Here is a 22,401-nt window from a genome sequence, read left to right as displayed (position 1 = left end):
CTTGAAGGCCGCCTCTAATTTAAATGCATTTTGATAGTTTTTCACCACTAGAGGGCATTAGTTCACGTGTTTTATATAGATAACATTGAGCTCATGCACGTGAATTTACCATGGAGACAGCTCTGATAGGCTAAAATGCAAGTCTGTCAAAAAAACTAAAATAAGGGGGCAGTCTGCTGAAGCTTAGATACTAGGTAATTACAGAGGTAAAACTTGTATAATTATAACTGTTGGTTATGCAAAAAACTGGGGAATTGGTAATTAAGGGATTATCTATCTTTTAAAACAACATAAATTCTGGTGTTGACTGTCCCTTTAAGTTTAGAAACTTTCAGTATAGGTAGGAAGGCCACAGGCAAAATAAGCTGATATAAAGCTGATATAAATGCTGATATAAAGGTAAATTAGCTATGAGTACACAATTTAATACACTCCAGCAGGTAAAATGGATAATTGGGAAGAAATTAAAGGGGATAAAAGATGTAGGGTAAACGGTCCCTTTAAGAAAATTAAAACAACATTGCCACATTTATCATTATTCATTTTCTCTGTGTTTGGAATAAAATAACTGAATACTGTGCTTGTCCCACTCCTTCCACAGAGACTGGAGTTCCTCTGTCATACTTAATGTATTGTGACATTTATTTTACCCTACAACATTCTATACAGTGATTGCTTAGATCAGAGCACTAGAAAACTGGCCACCCCTAAGCAGACCAGAGACATTATTTAAAGGGACAGTCTACTCCAGAATTGTTATTGTTTAAAAAGATAGACAATCCCTTTATTACCCATTGCCCTGTTTCAGTTCATTTGACAGACTTGTATTTTAGCCAATCAGTGCCCTCTCACTTGTAACTCCATGGGCATGGTATATGAGAAGGTGTTTGACTGCAAAGGGCTATAATAAATAATTTGTATTCAATATTAATATTTGTGTTTTACTGTGTATTTTACATTCCAATGTTCTTCACATAGGGGACATTCCTATATAAATATATTGTGAGTATATGGCCGGGTTATAATACAATATATTTAATAATTATTCTTTAAAAACAAACCCCCAATAAAATGCATATACAAAACAATATAATTAATGTAAATTCCTAAATTATTTATATTAGTTAAAATGTATAGACACATTGAATTATATTTATAGGAAACCAGATATGAATCAAACTATACCAGCATAAACCGTTATAATATGCTATACAAAGATCATAAAAATCACCTTATTCACAATAATCTCCCAAATCAGAGTTGCATTAAAATACCACAATGAGATACCAAGATATGAGCCACTAACATTCAGATTAATACAACTAAGCTATTTAACCCACAAATGATTTTATATAACTCCAATTTAAAACATCAGAAATTGTATATATTATTTGTACAAACAACCAACTCCTATGCCAATTTATCTGAGCTGAAATAAATTCTTAATTATCTACAGTTATGACAAATTCTAATATATATATATATATATATATATATATATCCAAATATAAATTACTTAGCATCAATGATTAGTGTTAAAATACACAGGGCTATGAAACACAAGTTTAAAATACAACTTGGGCCCTTTTAAATTTACTAACTGTAATTAGACCGCAGTAATAATGAATGTATTTGCTTTAAAATATCAAATTATATATCTAACAATTTCTTATACTTCACCCAAATAAGCAGATCAATGTTTCATATTCCAGATTTTCTTGTGGGTCATCTATGGAGGATTTACTCACAATGTGCACAGGTTTATACTTCCAGAATTGTTAATCTTTCTTTGTTCAAGAAAGTGTCCCCAAAAATGGCAGAGAGTATACTTGGCACCAAAGCCTATGTATTTTCTTTCCAAAAGTTAATGCTTCTTTCAGTCTGTCTGTGCAGCGAGCCTGGATCTTTATTCCAAGAATAAAGAATTCCTCCCCCGTTTCTTTAATCATTCCCACAAGATTTCAGATTGGCCCTAACGGAGCTGAGCATTGATTGGCCCTTCGAGTTGAAAAATTTGATTGGCTATTTGGATTTGCATGTGTTTCAATAGACAATTCATTTGGCTGTCATACCAGTTTTAATCCCCTAGGGGGCAGCAAACAACCGCACTTCAGATCTCATCATCAATATTTCTAACAATTTACTACATCCTTATAAAGTGGTTATTCAACATACTATAACTTTTAGCATTAATAAACCTCTCTTGTCAGCATCTATATTTCATTTAGCATAACAGAAAATGTACAATTTGATACCAAACGCCAGTATTTTATCAATTTCTATGATAAAATAGAAGATATCCATGTTTATGGCTAAGGACATCTTGTTGTCTGTAAAACAAAGGGAAAAAACATAATTTATGTAAGAACTTACCTGATAAATTAATTTCTTTCATATTAGCAAGAGTCCATGAGCTAGTGACGTATGGGATATACATTCCTACCAGGAGGGGCAAAGTTTCCCAAATCTTAAAATGCCTATAAAAACACCCCTCACCACACCCACAATTCAGTTTAAGGAATAGCCAAGAAGTGGGGTGATAAGAAAGGAGCGAAAGCATCAAAAATAAGGAATTGGAATAATTGTGCTTTATACAAAAAAATCATAACCACCACAAAAAGGGTGGGCCTCATGGACTCTTGCTAATATGAAAGAAATGAATTTATCAGGTAAGTTCTTATGTAAATTATGTTTTCTTTCATGTAATTAGCAAGAGTCCATGAGCTAGTGATGTATGGGATAGCAGATACCCAAGATGTGGAACTTCCACGCAAGAGTCACTAGAGAGGGAGGGATAAAATAAAGACAGCCAATTCCGCTGAAAAATTAATCCACTCCCCAAATCAAAAGTTTCAATTTTTATAATGAAAATAACTGAAATTATAAGCAGAAGAATCAAACTGAAACAGCTGCCCGAAGTACTATTCTACCAAAAACTGCTTCTGAAGAAGAGAAAACATCAAAATGGTAGAATTTAGTAAAAGTATGCAAAGAAGACCAAGTTATTGCTTTGCAAATCTGATCAACAGAAGCTTAAGCTTCATTCTTAAAAGTCCAGGAAGTAGAAACTGACCTAGTAGAATGAGCCGTAATCCTCTGAGGCGGGGATTAACCCGACTCCAAATAAGCATGATGAATCAAAAGCTTTAACCAAGATGCCAAAGAAATGGCAGAAGCCTTCTGACCTTTCCTAAAACCAGAAAAGATAACAAATAGACTAGAAGTCTGTCTGAAATCTGAGTAGCTTCAACATAATATTTCAAAACTCTTACCACATCCAAAACAAATGTAAGAATCTTACCAAAGAATTCTTAGGATTAGGACACAAGGAAGGGACAATAATTCCTCTACTAATGTTATTAGAATTCACAACTTTAGGTAAAAATTGAAATGAGGACAGCAAAAACCACCTTATCCTGATGAAAAATCAGAAAAAGGAGATTCACAAGAAAGAACAGATAATTCAAAAACTGTTCTAGCTGAAGAGATGTCTAAAAAGAACAATACTTTCCATGAAAGTAATTAATGTCCAAAGAAAGCATATGCTCAAACAGAAGAGCCTGTAAAGCCTTCAGAACCAAATTAAGACTCCAAGGAGGAGAAATTGGCTTAATGACAGGCTTGATACGAACCAAAGCCTGAACAAAACAATGAATATCAGAAAGATTTAGCAATTCTTACTGTGAAACAGCACAGAAAAAGCAGAGATTTGTCCTTTCAAGGAACATGCAGACAAAACCTTATGAAGAAACTATAAAAACCTAGGAATTCTAAAATAATGCCAAGAAAATTCATAAGAAGAGCATCATGAGATGTAAATCTTCCAAACTCGATAATAAATCCTACTAGACACAGATTTACGAGCCTGCAGCATAGTATTAATCACTGAGACAGAGAAACTTCTATGACTAAGTACTAAGCGTTAAATTTTCATACCATCAAATTAATAATTAGAATTTCTGATGAAAAAAACCTGAATGTTAAGATATAAGGTCTGGCCTTAATGGAAGTAGCCAAGATCGGCAACTGGACATCCGAACAAGAACCATATACCAAAACCTGTGTGGCCATGCTGGAGCCACCAGCCACACCAAAGATTGCTCTCTGATGATTTTGAAAATCACTCTTAAAAGAAGAACCAGAGATGAAAAAATATAGGCAGATTGATAATTCCAAGGAAGTGTCAATGCATACACTACTTCCGCCTGAGGATCCCCAGACCTGAATAGGCCCCTGGGAAGTTCCTTGTTTAGATGAGATGCCATCAGATCTATTTCTGGAAGCCCTCACATCTTAAAAATTGAAAAACATATCTGGGTAAAGAGACCATTCTCCCGGATGTAAAGCTTGATTAACAGAGATAATCCGCTTCCCAATTGTCTATACCTGGGGAAAAAAAACACAGAAATTAGATAGGAGCTGGATTTAGCCCAAGCAAATATCCGAGATACTTCTGTCACAGCCTAAGGACTGATAGTCCCACCCTGATGATTGACATACGCCACAGTTGTGACATTGTCTGTCTGAAAAAACAATAAACGTCTCTTCTTCAAAAAGAAACCAACTGAAGAACTCTGAGAATGCACGGAGTTCCAAAATATCAAATGGTAATCTCGCCTCCTGAGATTTCCAAACCCCTTGTGCTGACAGAGATCCTCAGACAGCCTCCCAACCTAAAAGACTCGCATCTGTAGAGATCATGATCCAGGTTGAAAGAACCGAAGAGACCTGTAGAACTAAATGATGGTGATCTTAACCACCGAATCAAAGATAGTTAAACATTAGGATTCAAAGATATAAAAAGTGATATCCTAGAATCCCTGCACCATTATTCAGCATAAAAAACTGGAAAGGTGGGGGCGGAGTCTAGCCACGCTAGAAGATGGCTGCTTTTTAGGAAGACTCCTATCTCCTACTCTGTCAAAAAGCTCTTAAAAGCTGGCAAAACCTAATTTTTCCCTTCCCCTTTCCCACCTGAGGGTCTGACCATATACCCGGCACGGAGCGAGACAAAACTTGCTCAGCTTTCACTTACCCCCTGTGATATTGTTTACTGCGGCCTTCTGACACGTAGCCCACTTGGCGGCAAAGGACCCGGACTGTTCAGGGCTGTTGGAGGGCCCAGAAAGGATATTTGGCCTATTGGTCTGATGACCCGGAGGATCATCGTTGCAGCACTTGCGGGGCACAGAGGCTGAATGCGGGTGCTGATCGCATTGTCCCCGAACCATCATCCAGCACGTAAGTCGAGAGCGGCCTAACCACATCATCATATCACTCCGCCTTACCTCACAGATACAAGCGGATCTCCGGTGGCAGCACGGACACCTTAACTGTTATAAGCCACCTCACAATATAATACTGCATAGCCGCTGACACGGAGCTGACCCCACATTTAACTCCACTGGCTGCCTGATAAGATACTCTGAATAATAAAAGCCCCGATTGTTAAAACTTGTGGAACTCTGTCAATCACAGGGCTGGGAGTAACAGCAGGAGACTCCATTAACGCTTAGCATATTTTTGGGGCGCAAAACACAATCTCAGACAGGAATACAATAATTAAAAGATATACACTCCTTTTTCCTTCTATCTATATTATCTCCTTCTTTTCCAAGAAGACAGAGGAGACATTCTAAACACACAATTACATAGTGTGAACTGTTTTTTGCTTCATTCAAAACCCAGGCTGCACAGGTTGTATGTGAGGGGGATGCCTTGCAAAAAAAACATAAAAAGTGATAAAATCTCCACATCCAAATCACTGAGTCATTATCTAAAACCTAAAGACCCAATTCCCTCCTCAGATACAGAGGAAGCCAGAGAGATGCAGTCCCCCATGACACCCCTTCCTCAGACAGCGGATCAAGATCCAAGCTCTTTCATTACAAAAAGAGACATAATAAACCTATCTTCTAAGGATGATATAAAGGTGGTCCTCCATGAAATGAGGACCCTTTTTGGTGATTTGAGGAAAGATCTGGGGGCCATGGAAAAAAGAGTGGTCACCTTGGAAAAACATCAAGAAGCCCTCGCTGAAGAAGCTCGCTCCAATTCCTCCAGCTTACAAGATCATGAAGCCAAACTACACACCCTCTCAGACAAATTGGAAGACCTGGAAAACAGGACACGGCGCAATAACTTGCGCATAAGGGGTGTCTCCGAATCTATCTTTCCTCCTGCGATTGAGGGCTACCTTCAAGCCCTATTCAGAGTTATCAGAGACGACCCATCTGCAGAAGAAATTCATATAGAGCGTGCCCACAGAGCTCTACGTCCTAAACCTCCCCCTAAAGCCCCGCCGAGGGACATAATTGTCAAATTTTTAAAATACAAGGATAAGGAAGATCTGCTCAGAAAAGCGAGAGAAAAACACCCAATTTTTCATGCCGGAGAAGAAATCCAACTATTCACAGACCTCTCTTCTACTACACTTCAGAAGAGAAGAGAACTTTCTCATGTCACCTCTACCTTGAAGAAACACGGTGTCCCCTACAGATGGGGATTTCCTGTCTCCCTAATCTCCACATCCAACAATAAAACCGCCATCTTCAGGCCTGGTTCGGATCCAAATGTCTTTTACAGGGAACTGTCACTACCCACGAACCCGGACGATGAAGAAGGCCATAGACCCCTTGTGTCACACCAGATAGCAGGAAATACAGCAAGCTCTAGTCTTACTCAACGCTGAAAGATGTCACCTACTTTCCTTACAGACCACTGGATTTTAACACCTTAAATCTCAAAAGCCAAGTAAGGTTTTGTCATCAGTGGCTCCTGAGAAACAGACGGTGAGTGCTGTAAGAAAATGTTTGCTCCGTAAAAATATACACAGACTTTCATTGACAAGGCACACCAAAGATCACTTGAACTGTCATCTTTTATACTGTCTCTGTTCCCAGACGACAGGAACTTAGCCTTTTTGGAGAAAGTATATAGCACGAATGTGTGATCATTCTGAGTTTCTCTACTTTATTTTTACATATTTGATATTTTCAAATGACCTAGTATGTTTATAGAGCCTAATCACACTGTTGTTTAAGGTTAATTGAAATCATATACGAGAGTTCTCAAAAAAAAAAAAAAAACATTTATAACCTTAAGATTTTCAAATATGTGAGACTGGGTAAAATGTTTTTCAATGCTATAGAGATTTAATATCTATTATTAGTTCATTCACTGATATACATATTCTAAGGTTTGTAACTGTGTCCTTGTTTGAATGAATCTTGAAACTCCTGTACGACCTCACATATTTTTGTTTCTTTTTTGTATTTATTTCTCTTTTAATAACTCTAGATTACGGCTTGTATCAGGAGGTCATTTCAGCTCCCAGAACTATAGGACCCTTCCTCACCCCTTCCCAGTATCACCCCTCCCATTACGTCCCACTATATCTTCCCACCTGAACCCCTTACCCCCCCATTACAACTCTTCCCCCCTCCCTCCTCTACCAACCCTTTTGCCAGCTTATATTTCTATTTTCAGATATACATCCCACTTAGTCAGAGATGGAGATACTTCCCCTGTCTAAAGCCTTCAAAGTTTTTCTAATTTTTCTCTTCTTTCTCTACTCCTTGATTCCTTTCCCTCGCTCTCTCTAGCTACTCTTCTCCCTTACTACCTTCTTCTCTTCCCTTCTCCCCCCCCTTTTTTTTTTTTTTTTTTTTTTTTTTTTTTTTTCTTCTTCTCCTTCACCATGCCAGCTCACCATAGTAGATTTGGAGAGCATTCTTTCCAAATCACGTCCATCAACGCCAAGGGGTTGAATAACCCAGGCAAGCGGTCTATTGCTATTAGGGAACTGAATAAACTTAAAAGCCAAATTATTTTATTACAAGAGACCCATTTTCAAAAAGGTAGAGAACCGCGCTGGAATCTACCCCACTTCCCCATAAAGCATTTTGCTTCTGGCCCAAACAAAAAAGGAGGAGTGGGAATACTCATACACAAGTCCCTTCCCGTACATGTAAACCATATGGTTAAAGATACAGAGGGGAGGTACATTCTACTAACAGGCTCTCTCTATGGCCAACAATTTACTATTCTAAATATATACGCCCCCAATCAAGCCCAAACCAAATTTTTTAAAAAAATCACGAATCTGCTGCTAGACCAAGCTAAGGGAGTGATCTTCCTGGCGGGTGATTTCAACATCATCTTTGACCCAAGCTTAGACTCCTCACGAGGAGTATCTACGGTTCCAAAATCTACCCTAAAAACAGTTAAAAACTCATTAACTAACCTAGACCTTCATGATTTGTGGAGATCCCTACACACAACCGAAAAAGACTACACTTTTTATTCTCCTCCGCATAAATGCTATACAAGAATTGACCATATTATGATAGACTCTCACGGCCTCTCCCTTGCCGCACAGTGCAGCATTGGAAACATTACCTGGTCTGACCATGCCCCTATCTCTTGCTCCATTCTCTGGCCAGATTTACCAATTACCAACAGAACATGGAAATTAGATGACACATTACTGGACAACCCTATATTTTTAAAAGACATAGAGAGATCTCTAATAGAATATTTCTCGCTAAACGAAAACACAGCCACGTCTCCTACAATTGAATGGGAGGCTCATAAATCTGTTATTCGGGGTCTCTTTATCAAACAAAGCTCGAAAATAGCTAGGGAGTCCAGGGTTTATCATTCGTCCCTCTTAGAAAGAATTCATACCCTAGAAAAAGCACACAAACAAAACCCTTCTGTTAATTCGGTACTCCAGGATCTAATCTTAGCTAGATCAGAACTTAAAGAACTCTTAAACAAAACATATCAACGTACTGCTCTTCATCTAAAACAGTATTATTATGAAGGGGGAAATAAACCGGGAAAAATTCTAGCAAGAACCCTCCGCAGGAAACAATTATCCTCTTACATACACTCCATCAAATCAAAAAATGGCACCCTAGTCACTAGTAGTAAACTCATTGCATCAACCTTTAGGGATTATTATAAATCGTTGTATAATTTAACAGACACTTTAGCTGTCCCGCTCGCAGAGTCAGAACTGGAATCTTTTGAGGAACAAGCGAAAGACTATCTTACAGATATTTCCCTCCCCTCTCTGTCTGAGGAGGAAAAACTGGATCTAGCTTCTCCTTTTTCAGCTGACGAATTACAAAGAGCAATAAAAGATATGCCGACAGGTAAAAGTCCGGGCCCAGATGGCTATACCCCTAAATACTACAAATTGCTTAGTAAAACATTATCTCCCCATATGCTTAAACTTTTTAATTCCCTAAGAGACAGACCCACACTCTCTAAATCACTGCTCGAAGCGCATATAACAGTTATTCCTAAACCAGGGAAACCTGCCAACTGCCCAGAGAATTTTAGACCCATTTCACTTATAAATTCGGACATGAAACTTCTTGCTAAGGTTCTTGCAAATAGATTGAATAAATATTTACCAAAATTGATCTCTCCAGACCAATCTGGCTTTATTCCCGGCCGAGAGGCCCGCGACAATACCATTAAGATACTGAATTTAATTAACTATGCTAAAACGTCGCGGACTCCAATGGTCCTTTTTGCAACTGACGCAGAAAAGGCCTTTGATAGAGTGTGCTGGCCTTTCCTGAGCAAATCAATGACTATGATGGGAATTCCTGAACCCTTCCTAAATTCGGCTATGGCTTTATATTCCTCCCCAAACGCAAAAATTAGAATAAACAGCACTCTCTCTGAGTCCTTTGATATAAAAAACGGCACAAGGCAAGGCTGCCCCTTATCCCCCCTTCTCTTTGCCATATCCATTGAAATACTAGCCCAAAAAGTCAGAGAAAATAAGGGGATCACGGGATTGGTGGTAGGCGAGAGGGAACATAAACAAGCACTATATGCTGACGATGCACTATTTACACTAACTAACGCGGAAACATCCATCCCTGCACTACTCACCGAGATAAAAAATTATAGCAAGATTTCCAATTTTCACCTCAATGTGACTAAATCAGAAATTCTTAACATTAACTATAACCCAACTCAGGTACAACACTTAAGCAATTATTACAACATTCCCGTGGCCCAACATAAGTTGAAATACTTAGGGATTAATCTCACCACCTCCAATCAAGACCTATTCAAACTAAACTATGGCACAATAAAGAACGAAATAATTAGAGACCTCTCAGTTTGGAAAAATAAAAAGCTCTCATGGTTAGGGAGAGTAGGAGTTTTAAAAATGAATATTCTCCCCCGCCTTTTATATCTATTCCAAACTCTTCCAATACAACTCCCGACAGGTTACATAAATTTATTACAAAAAGCCTTTGAACAGTTTATCTGGGATGGGGCTAGGCCTAGAATCCCTAGGAGGACCATGTATCTCTCGAGGGACAATGGGGGCCTAGGTGTTCCCTGTTTGCAAGCATATAAAACTGCAGTATCTCTTCAACACATAATAGAGTGGGGGCACAATTTGCAAGATAAAGCATGGATACATATAGACAGACAAATTCTCAAAATTAACAATGTAGCAACACTAGCCTGGACACCTCACCAACAAAGACCTAAATTAATCGAAAATTATAACATCACAGCAGGGGTGTTATCGGACTGGGATAAACTTTTATCTACAAGCACACACGTCTCCTCGAGAGATGGCCCTTTAACACCGATCCTGGAACATACTGAACTTCCATACTATCGACTAGGCTTCACCAAACTACAACCATACAGTCTTAGAGTGGGATCGGTTCACTTTCTCTCAGAGAGCGGTAAAATCAAGACTCATGCCGAAATGGCAGAGTCCCATGGAGGGATATTCTCTTCATGGCTGCATTATCATCAATTGATTCACTACGTCTCCCATCATAGATGCAAAGAGAAGCTCGGCAGGGGACTCACACCCTTTGAGACGCTGTGTATCTCCATAACAACCCCAACACACTTAATTTCTAAACTATATAAGATAATTACCAGCGCGGAGGCAGCAAACCTCCCCTCATACACATACTCTTGGAACAGAGACCTAGATAGTAACATAGATGCTGACACCTGGCATAGAGCTTTTAAAATAATTAAAAAATCCTCAGTCTCGGCAACAATTCAAGAAACTCACCTAAAACTTCTGTGTAGGTGGTACTTTACCCCAGTAAGACTCCACAAGATATTCCCTGGCCTTAGGGACACATGCTGGAGGGGCTGTGGGGAGGTGGGCTCTATCCTTCACATCTGGTGGTCATGCCCTCGGCTACTCAAATACTGGGCAGACACCCTGACAGAAATGTCGGAGATTCTTGGAATCACAATCCCTCTTGACCCAAAAACTATTTTGTTCCTTGACCTTCCCAAGACAGAAGGAGTGGGCAAACGCCCACTTCTTTTAATCATGCTCTCGGCAGCAAAAAAACTCATCCCAAAGTATTGGAAGTCCCAGACAGTCCCCACTGTAGAGGCTTGGAGAACCGCTGTCTCCGAAGTTCTCTTGCTGGAGAGATACCATTACCTAAAAACGCACCAATTGGAAACACATGAACTAATGCTGGCAACGTGGCAAAGGAAAATATAATCTTTTAATTTATTGGATATTTTTTTTTTTTTTTTTTTCTTTTTTTTTTCTCTCCCCTTCCCCAATTTCCTCCCTATTCCCCCCCTAATTCACCTGTCTCTTCTCCTTTCTTTCTATCGAAATTAACATCTTCTTTTCTTCTTTCTTCTTTAGATTTGTATGAAGTTTGACAAACTGGTGTTGTCAAATATCTAAAAACTATAAAATCTGTTTACGCTATGTGAGAAAAATTTAGACAAGTTTTAATTACTGTATTCATACAATTTGAATTCTCATACCTTTATAATCCAGAATGGACTAGACATTCTTGGTTTGTAGAATCTATAACATGGCCTCGATAACTCCTTTATTTCGTATAAGTTTCAATTCATGTTGTGCATTATATTTATCAAGAAATGTTAACCTGATGTCTTTTTCAATGACTTAATAAAGATTTAAATAAAAAAAAAAAAAAAAACTGGAAAGGTTTCCTATGAAATTAGCAAAGGGAATCTAATCCAATGCTGCAGCCATGAAACCTAAAACTTCCATGCATATATAGCAACTTGAAGGAAATAATAGAGACTGAAGGTTCCGACAAACGGAACCCAATAAACTTGTCACTTGTCTGTTAGAGACAAAAACATTGACACAATCTATCTGGAAACCTAAAAAAGGTGACCCTTGTGTGAGGAATCAAGGAGCTTTTGATAAAAAGATCCTCTAACCATGTCTTGAAGAAACAACAAAGTTGAATCGTATGAGATTCCGCAGAACGAAAAGACTGAGCCAGTACCATGATACCGTCCAAATAAGGAACACTGAGAACCTTGAAAAGATTCTTAGAGCTGTCGCTAGACCAGAAGGAAAAGCAACAAATTGGTAATGCTTGTCAAAAAAAGAGAATCTCAGAAAATAAAAATAATCTGAATGAAAACAGAAAATGAAGCTATGCATCTATTGTATCTATTGTAAACAAATAATGCCATCACTGACCAAAAGGCAGAATAGACCATATAAACACCATTCTAAAAGATGGTACACTTATATGACAATTCAAAAAGATTTTCTATCTTTGGAACAATGAATAGTCTTGAATAAAACCCCAAAATCCAGTTCCTAAAATGAAACTGGAATAAATACCCCAGAAAACTCCAGGTCTGAGCAGCGCTTGAACCCCAACGGGTGACCAGCTGCACTTCACCAGTACCCAAAACATATAGGTCTGAAACACACTTCAGGAAAGTGTTAGTCTTACTGGAATAGCTGGAATATGATAGAGAAAAAAGACTTCTCACAGACAGTTTTACTCTGAATCCTATTCTGTACCCAAAGTCTAAGAAGTTTGGACCGAATAGAACCAAACAAATTTCAAAAAAGTCTTAACCTGCCCCTTACCAGCCAAGCTGGAATAAGAACCGCACCTACAAGCAAATTTGGGGAGCTGACTTTGAACTTTTAAAAGGCTTAATTGAATGAAGAAAAAAACTTCCAATTATAAACATGTTACTTGGGGAAGAATTCAGGATTCCGTTCCTTAGTAAGAACAGAAAACTAATATAAGCTTAAAGTTTTAGTCTTAGAACTCAATCTTGAAGCCCAGAGTAACAGTTAAAGAATTTAATCCAATTATGAACCAAATAATTGATTATCTTGGAAAAAAAGAAATATGGATTTTAGAAATCAAATTAGCATTCCAAGATTGAAATCACAAAGTTCTTCTAGCTAAAATAGCTAAAGACATAGATTAAACCTCATTTGCGAAAATATTTAATAAAATGACAACACAAATGAAATTATTAGCATGTTAATCAAGTTAAAGGACCAGTCAACACACTGGACTTGCACAATCAACAAATGCAAGATAACAAGACAATGCAATAGCACTTAGTCTGAACTTCAAATGAATAGTAGATTTTGTCCTTTTAACAATGCTAAATAAATCATAATCCGATACTTGATCTTAAAGTATCCAACCAGAAAGATGAAGCAATTGCCCATCAGCCAAATAAATTACAGGTCTAAGAAAAGTACCTGAAAATAATTTTCCTTAAATAAGATACAACCATCTGAAGGAAAAAAATAAATACTATTTGCTATAAGAATAATAGTATATTTAGCAGGAGTAGAGATAGCCCCATTAACTTGGGGAATCTTTCCTCAAAACTGAAAACTAACTACCGGCAAAGAATACAATTTAAAAACCTTAAAGGGACACTGTACCCAAAATTTTTCTTTCGTGATTCAGATTGAGCATGACATTTTAAGCAACTTTCTAATTTACTCCTATTATCAAATTTTCCTCATTCTCTTGTTATCTTTATTTGAAATGCAAGAATGTAAGTTTAGATGCCGGCCCATTTTTGGTGAACAACCTGGGTTGTCCTTGCTGATTGGTGCATAAATTCATCCACCAATAAAAATGTGCTGTCCAGAGTACTGAACCCAAAAAAAGCTTAGATGCCTTCTTTTTCAAATAATGATATCAAGAGAACGAAGAAAATTTGATAATAGGAGTAAATTAGAAAGTTGCTTAAAATTGCATGCTCTTTCTGAATTACAAAAGAAAAAAATTGGGTACAGTGTCCCTTTAAAGAAGGACTAAAAGAAAATTCTCAGCCTATTCCATTCCCTAGTATCAGGAACTGGAAAAAAAACCTCTGAAGAAACCACAGAAGATAAATTAGCAGAATTTAAATGTTAGCTAGTCTTTAAAATCAAAAGAACTAGTTACTTCAATATCCAAAATAATCAACACCTTTTGAACAAAGAACAAATGTACTCTATTAAAAAATAAAAAAGTAGATTTGTTAGTGTCAATATCTGATGAAGAAAAATTCTGGTCATTTGAAACTTCATCAACTAAAAAAGAAGTTTGAAAAAGACCTAAAAATTTTATTAGAAGGTGGGATGTCAGACAAAGCTTTTAAAATAGAATCAGAAAAATATTCTTATAAATTTCTAAGTATATCTTGTACATAAGATGTAAAAAGAATAGCAATATATAAAGCATAAATACTAATCGATTCTGCATGTAAAAGTTATCATGATAACTTATTACAAACCATAGCTAAAGATAAACATTCATAACATTAAAATAAATGAACTTAGCTTTGGTAGGACTGATATCAGTCAACAGGAATCCCTCAGCATTTCTTGATACAGGAACAGTGTTTGAAATATCTTGCAATATGTAATAGAAAAAAACAACATATAAAGCAAAATTATCAAATTCCTTAAATGACAGTTTCAGGAATGGGAAAAAATGCAAAACAGAACAAGCCTCTAGTAACCAGAAGCAACAAAAAAATGAGACTTAAATAATGTGAAAAAAAAAGTGGCGCTAAGTATAACGCCCACATTTTTTGGCGCCAAGTATGACGCCCACATTTTTTGGCGCCAAGAATGACGCCCAAATTTTTTGGCGCAAAAAAACGTGTGTAACACACATGCGTCAAAAAATGACGCAACCATGAACAAACTTCTGGCGTCAACTATGGCACCGGAAATGACAAAAATTTGGCGCCAAAAAAGTTTGCGCCAAAAATGACGCAATAAATTAAAGCATTTTCTGCCCTCGCAAGCCTAACAGCCCGCAAGGAAAAAAGTAAATTTGAATATTTTTAAGGTAAGAAAAAATATTAATTCATAAGCATTTTCCCAAAAAAATGAAACTGACAGTCTGAAAGAAGGAATAATGAATATCCTGAATCATGGCAAATATAAGTTTAAAACATATATTTAGAACTTTACATATAAAGTGCCCAACCATAGCTTAGAGTGTCATAAATAAAATAAGACTTACTTACCCTAAGACACTCATCTACATATAGTAGATAGTAAAAACCAGTACTGAAATGAGAATCAGTAGAGGTAATGGTATAGAGTATATCGTCGATCTGAAAAGGGAGGTAGGAGAAGAAATCTCTACGACCGATAACAGAGAACCTATGAAATAGATCCCCTAGAGGAAGACCATTGTATTCAAATAGGCAATACTCTCTTCACATCCCTCTGACATTCACTGCACTCTGAGAGGAAAACCGGGCTTCAGCCTGCTGCAAAGCGCATATCAACGTAGAATCTAGCACAAACTTACTTCACCACCTCCATGGGAGGCAAAGTTTGGAAAAACTGAATTGTGGGTGTGGTGAGGGGTGTATTTATAGGCATTTTAAGGTTTGGGAAACTTTGCCCCTCCTGGTAGGAATGTATATCCCATACGTCACTAGCTCATGGACTCTTGCTAATTACATGAAAGAAATGTCAAACATGTATACATCTCTTTGCAGTATTTATCAGCTCAGCAAGTATTTATCTAATATGTTACTATTAGGCACTGCTTCTTAGGTTTTCAGCTACACATTTTTATACAGTATTTAAAATTATACAGGCTGTATTTTAAAAAAATATTTTAAAACTACAATACAAACATGTGTTTTTGTTTGGTTCAGCACATGTTTATCTGACACAGCAGGCACCAATTTGCATCGAAGTTTGAATGGTCACTTTCCCACAAAACTTGTCACTTGTCTCAGACTTTTAGACTCTCTTGTAAGAAGTAGGAAATCTTATTACACATTTCCAGGTAGTGACCATAAGGTCTTTTGAAGTGATTTTTTCTAAGATAACTTGAAAACCATTCCTTTGATGAATGGGAGAGGGGGTTGGTTTGTTACAGTGACGTCTGGAGTTTTACAAATAAAATGAATTATTTGGCGTATACAACCATATATATATATTAAATAAATTATATATATATATATTATTTAATAACATTCACAGGATATTCTGACTATATATATATATATATATATATATATATATATATATATATATGTATATACCTATACCTGTATAGATATATATTTTACAAAAAAATACACCAGATATATATATATATATATATATATATATATATATATAGAGTAAGGCAAGAGAAGTTACCAGCGCTAAATTATACCTATTATTCTAAATGGACAGAGAGTGGTATAGAGAGTAGTCTAATGAAACTACCTGGCCGTTCAAATGGTAGTGCAGCTTGAAATGATCAAAGTGTACCCTTGTCACTTATAGAAATGTTAACACAAAAGAGAAAAAATCATATACAGAGTTCAGCGCAACAATTACCATATATAAATTATTATTCTATTATAAGGTGTACTAATACTGATAAAGTCTTAGTATAAATATACTGTTCGTTGGTAAGAAAAGCCTACAAAGTCTTTTCTGCTTCCAATATTAACGTGGAATATGATCTACAGCATTCACTATAGTAGGTGTCTCCTTACCAGATTTACCCTCAATCATATGAGGTAATGAGTGGTTACGAAAAGGTAAACTCAGGTGATTCTGGAGCAGTGGTGGTGTGTTGTCTGTGACCGTTTTTCCCAGGAGAGTGTGGGTACTCTGTTCTTGTGCGTGCCACTTGCTGAATTGAAACTTCCAATGGATCTTTTCCTTATGTTGAGGAACTTGTCTGTGGTCTCTCAGGAGTATGGTATTATCCCAGTTCGATAATTTATAGAAGGAAAGAGAACAAAAAAGACATAGCGTAATACTGTATAAAAAGTGTTAATTTATTACAGTGATTTAAACGCTACACACTTACATTTTAAAACCTCAATCCATAATGAGGTAAGCATTCAAATATTTAAAATAGTAAAAGGTGTAGATTGAACCAGGTCAATCTAATGGTGCAGAGCTTGATACTGAATGACTTGATTACTGGTGATTTATATCCGTTAATACACACACAGTCACTTGTATTTGATGATAGAAAATTGCAGTGCACTTGCAATAGTCAAATAGTGTGACTGAAGAAATCAATGTTGTGGGATTAAGGAGCCACTATTTATCCTGTTGTTCACTAACAGGCTATGTGTTATTTTAAGCAAGTAAGTTGCCTGTTGTAATGCGAGAGGCTTGGAGTATGGCAAGCAAAAAATGAGCCGGACCGCTGGATATAGTAAGACTGCACTGCCACTATTCAAAAGACCTTACGCGTTTCGAAGTGTGTCCGTATGGTACTTCTTCGTCAGAGGTAATGTCACACTATTTGACTATTGCAAGTGCACTGCAATTTTCTATCATCAAATACAAGTGACTGTGTGTGTATTAACGGATATAAATCACCGGTAATCAAGTCATTCAGTATCAAGCTCTGCACCATTAGATTGACCTGGTTCAATCTACACCTTTTACTATTTTAAATATTTGAATGCTTACCTCATTATGGATTGAGGTTTTAAAATGTAAGTGTGTAGCGTTTAAATCACTGTAATAAATTAACACTTTTTATACAGTATTACGCTATGTCTTTTTTGTTCTCTTTCCTTCTATAAATTATCGAACTGGGATAATACCATACTCCTGAGAGACCACAGACAAGTTCCTCAACATAAGGAAAAGATCCATTGGAAGTTTCCATTCAGCAAGTGGCACGCACAAGAACAGAATACCCACACTCTCCTGGGAAAAACGGTCACAGACAACACACCACCACTGCTCCAGAATCACCTGAGTTTACCTTTTCGTGACCACTCATTACCTCATATGATTGAGGGTAAATCTGGTAAGGAGACACCTACTATAGTGAATGCTGTAGATCATATTCCACGTTAATATTGGAAGCAGAAAAGACTTTGTAGGCTTTTCTTACCAACGAACAGTATATTTATACTAAGACTTTATCAGTATTAGTACGCCTTATAATAGAATAATAATTTATATATGGTAATTGTTGCGCTGAACTCTGTATATGATTTTTTCTCTTTTGTGTTAATATATATATATATATATATATATATATATAAATATCTATTTAAAAATAAATTTTAAAATAAATTCTAAGAGAAAAACATTGGAATGTAAAATATTTAAAACTACATTTAAGTTAACGCTGTAGTTTTTTTTTTAAACTCCTGTCGGGTTAGCAAGCGAGAGATAAGTATTTTTTCCAGTTTGCGCTCTCCATTGAAGTTTATGGGGAGAAGAATTTAACATGGTAGTGATAACCGAAGTCCTCAAGTTAGCACATGTTGGCTTTCACTCGCACGCAAACATTTTACTTTTAATTTGTAATACGTGCGCTATTGCATTTTAGTTCTGGCGGTGTTTGTGCTTGAGCATAATCGCTAAATAGCACACCACTTGTAATCTAGCCCTTTCTGTGTACAGATCTTTTGTAATACTTTTCATGCAATTAAATCTAGTACCAGAAAGATGCAAAAAACATCTACACCCTCCTTAGCCAACTAAAAAACAGAATTTATGCTTACCTGATAAATTACTTTCTCCAACGGTGTGTCCGGTCCACGGTGTCATCCATTACTTGTGGGATATTCTCCTCCCCCACAGGGAAAGGCAAGGAGAGCACACAGCAAGAGCTGTCCATATAGTCCCTCCCAGGCTCCGCCCCCCCAGTCATTCGACCGACGGTTAGGAGAAAAAAAGGAGAAACTATAGTGTGCCGTGGTGACTGTAGTGTATAGAGAAAGAAATTCTTCAAACCTGATTAAAAAACCAGGGCGGGCCGTGGACCGGACACACCGTTGGAGAAAGTAATTTATCAGGTAAGCATAAATTCTGTTTTCTCCAACATTGGTGTGTCCGGTCCACGGTGTCATCCATTACTTGTGGGAACCAATACCAAAGCTTTAGGACACGGATGAAGGGAGGGAGCAAATCAGGTTACCTAAACAGAAGGCACCACGGCTTGCAAAACCTTTCTCCCAAAAATAGCCTCCGAAGAAGCAAAAGTATCAAATTTGTAGAATTTGGACAAAGTGTGCAGAGAAGACCAGTTCGCTGCCTTACATATCTGATCAACAGAAGCCTCGTTCTTGAAGGCCCATGTGGAAGCCACAGCCCTAGTAGAGTGAGCTGTGATTCGTTCGGGAGGCTGCCGTCCGGCAGTCTCGTAAGCCAATCGTATGATGCTTTTCAGCCAAAAGGAAAGAGAGGTAGCAGTAGCTTTTTTGACCTCTCCTCTTGCCAGAATAAACTACAAACAAAGAAGACGTTTGTCTGAAATCCTTTGTTGCTTCTAAATAGAACTTTAAAGCACGGACTACATCTAAATTGTGTAACAAGCGTTCCTTCTTTGAAACTGGATTCGGACACAAAGAAGGCACAACTATTTCCTGGTTAATATTCTTGTTGGAAACAACCTTTGGAAGGAAACCAGGTTTAGTACGCAAAACAACCTTATCTGAATGGAACACCAGATAGGGCGGATTACACTGCAGAGCAGATAATTCAGAAACTCTTCTAGCAGAAGAATAGCAACCAAAAACAGAACTTTCCAAGATAACAACTTGATATCTATGGAATGTAAGGGTTCAAACGGAACCCCTTGAAGAACTGAAAGAACCAAATTTAGACTCCAGGGAGGAGTCAAGGGTCTGTAAACAGGCTTGATCCTGACCAAAGCCTGAACAAAAGCTTGAACATCTGGCACAGCTGCCAGTCGTTTGTGTAACAAGACAGATAAAGCAGAAATCTGTCCTTTTAGAGAACTCGCTGATAATCCCTTATCCAAACCTTCTTGGAGAAAGGAAAGGATCCTAGGAATTTTAATCTTACTCCATGAGAATCCATTGGATTCACACCAACAGATATATCTTTTCCATATTTTATGGTAATCTTTCTAGTCACAGGTTTTCTGGCTTGTACCAGAGTATCTATCACAGAATCCGAAAACCCACGCTTAGACAAAATCAAGCGTTCAATTTCCAAGCAGTCAGCTGGAGAGAAACTAGATTTGGATGTTCGAATGGACCTTGTACTAGAAGATCCTGTCTCAAAGGTAGCTTCCATGGTGGAGCCGATGACATATTCACCAGGTCTGCATACCAAGTCCTGCGTGGCCACGCAGGAGCTATCAAAATCACCGAGGCCTTCTCCTGTTTGATCCTGGCTACCAGCCTGGGAATGAGAAGGAACGGTGGAAACGCATAAGCTAGGTTGAAAGTCCAAGGCGCCACTAATGCATCCACTAGAGTCGCCTTGGGATCCCTGGATCTGGACCCGTAGCAAGGGACCTTGAAGTTCTGATGAGACGCCATCAGATCCATGTCTGGAATGCCCCATAATTGGGTCAACTGGGCAAACACCTCCGGGTGGAGTTCCCACTCCCCCGGATGAAAGGTCTGACGACTCAGATAATCCGCCTCCCAGTTTTCCACTCCTGGGATGTGGATCGCAGACAGGTGGTAGGAGTGATCCTCCGCCCATTTGATGATCTTGGTCACCTCTCTCATCGCCAGGGAACTCCTTGTTCCCCCCTGATGGTTGAAGTAAGCAACAGTCGTCATGTTGTCTGATTGGAATCTTATGAATCTGGCCTTTGCTAGTTGAGGCCAAGCCCGGAGAGCATTGAATATCGCTCTCAGTTCCAGGATGTTTATCGGGAGAAGAGACTCTTCCCGAGACCATAGTCCCTGAGCTTTCAGGGAATCCCAGACCGCGCCCCAGCCTAATAGACTGGCGTCGGTCGTGACAATGACCCACTCTGGTCTGCGGAAGCTCATTCCCTGGGACAGGTGATCCTGAGTCAGCCACCAACGGAGTGAGTCTCTGGTCTTCTGATCTACTTGAATCACTGGAGACAAGTCTGTATAGTCCCCATTCCACTGTTTGAGCATGCACAGTTGTAATGGTCTTAGATGAATTCGCGCAAAAGGAACTATGTCCATTGCTGCAACCATCAACCCTACTACTTCCATGCACTGAGCTATGGAAGGCCGTAGAACAGAGTGAAGAACTTGACAAGCGTTTAGAAGCTTTGACTCTCTGACATCTGTCAGGAAAATCTTCATTTCTAAAGAATCTATTATTGTTCCCAAGAAAGGGACTCTTGTTGACGGAGACAGGGAACTTTTTTCTATGTTCACCTACCACCCGTGATATCTGAGAAAGGCTAGAACAATGTCTGTGTGAGCCTTTGTCTTTGAAAAGACGACGCTTGAATTAGGATGTCGTCCAAGTAAGGTGCCACTGCAATGCCCCTGGGTCTTAGAACCGTTAGAAGGGACCCGAGCACCTTTGTGAAAATCCTTGGAGCAGTGGCTAGTCCGAATGGGAGAGCCACAATAGGTAATGTTTGTCCAGAAAGGCGAACCTTAGGAACTGATGATGATCTTTGTGGATAGGAATATGCAGATACGCATCCTTTAGATCCACGGTAGTCATAAATTGACCCTCCTGGATTGTAGGTAAAATCGTTCGAATAGTTTCCATTTTGAACGATGGCAATCTGAGAAATTTGTTTAGAATTTTTAAATCCAGAATTGGTCTGAAAGTTCCCTCTTTTTTTGGGAACTACAAACAGATTTGAGTAAAACCCCTGACCTTGTTCCACAGTTGGAACTGGGAGTATCACTCCCATCTTTAACAGGTCTTCTACACAATGTAAGAATGCCTGTCTCTTTACTTGGTTTGAAGATAAGTGAGACATGTGGAACCTTCCCCTTGGGGGTAGTTCCTTGAATTCTAGAAGATAACCCTGAGAGACTATTTCTAGTGCCCAGGGATCCTGAACATCTCTTGCCCAAGCCTGAGCGAAGAGAGAGAGTCTGCCCCCTACTAGATCCGGTTCTGGATCGGGGGCTACCTCTTCATGCTGTCTTGGTAGCAGCAGCAGGTTTCTTGGCCTGTTTACCCTTGTTCCAGCCTTGCATTGATTTCCAAGCTGGTTTAGTCTGGGAAGCGTTACCCTCTTGTCTAGAGGCTGCCGAGTTGGAAGCCGGTCCGTTCCTGAAATTGCGAAAGGAACGAAAATTGGACTTATTCTTAGCCTTGAAAGGTTTATCTTGTGGGAAGGCATGGCCCTTTCCCCCAGTGATGACTGAAATAATCTCTTTCAATTCTGGCCCAAAAGGGGTCTTACCTTT

General features: G+C 38.3%; 1 protein-coding gene across 1 annotated transcript in view; it reads left to right on the top strand.

Annotated features, from left to right (window-relative positions):
- LOC128638672 (circularly permutated Ras protein 1) overlaps positions 1 to 22,401 on the top strand; it is a 184,251-nt gene that overhangs the window by 71,396 nt on the left and 90,454 nt on the right. The window lies entirely within an intron of this gene.

The sequence above is a fragment of the Bombina bombina genome, chromosome 8 (genome assembly GCF_027579735.1).
Source record: "Bombina bombina isolate aBomBom1 chromosome 8, aBomBom1.pri, whole genome shotgun sequence".
Lineage (NCBI taxonomy): Eukaryota > Metazoa > Chordata > Amphibia > Anura > Bombinatoridae > Bombina > Bombina bombina.
This window is presented reverse-complemented; position numbering and strand designations above follow the sequence as displayed.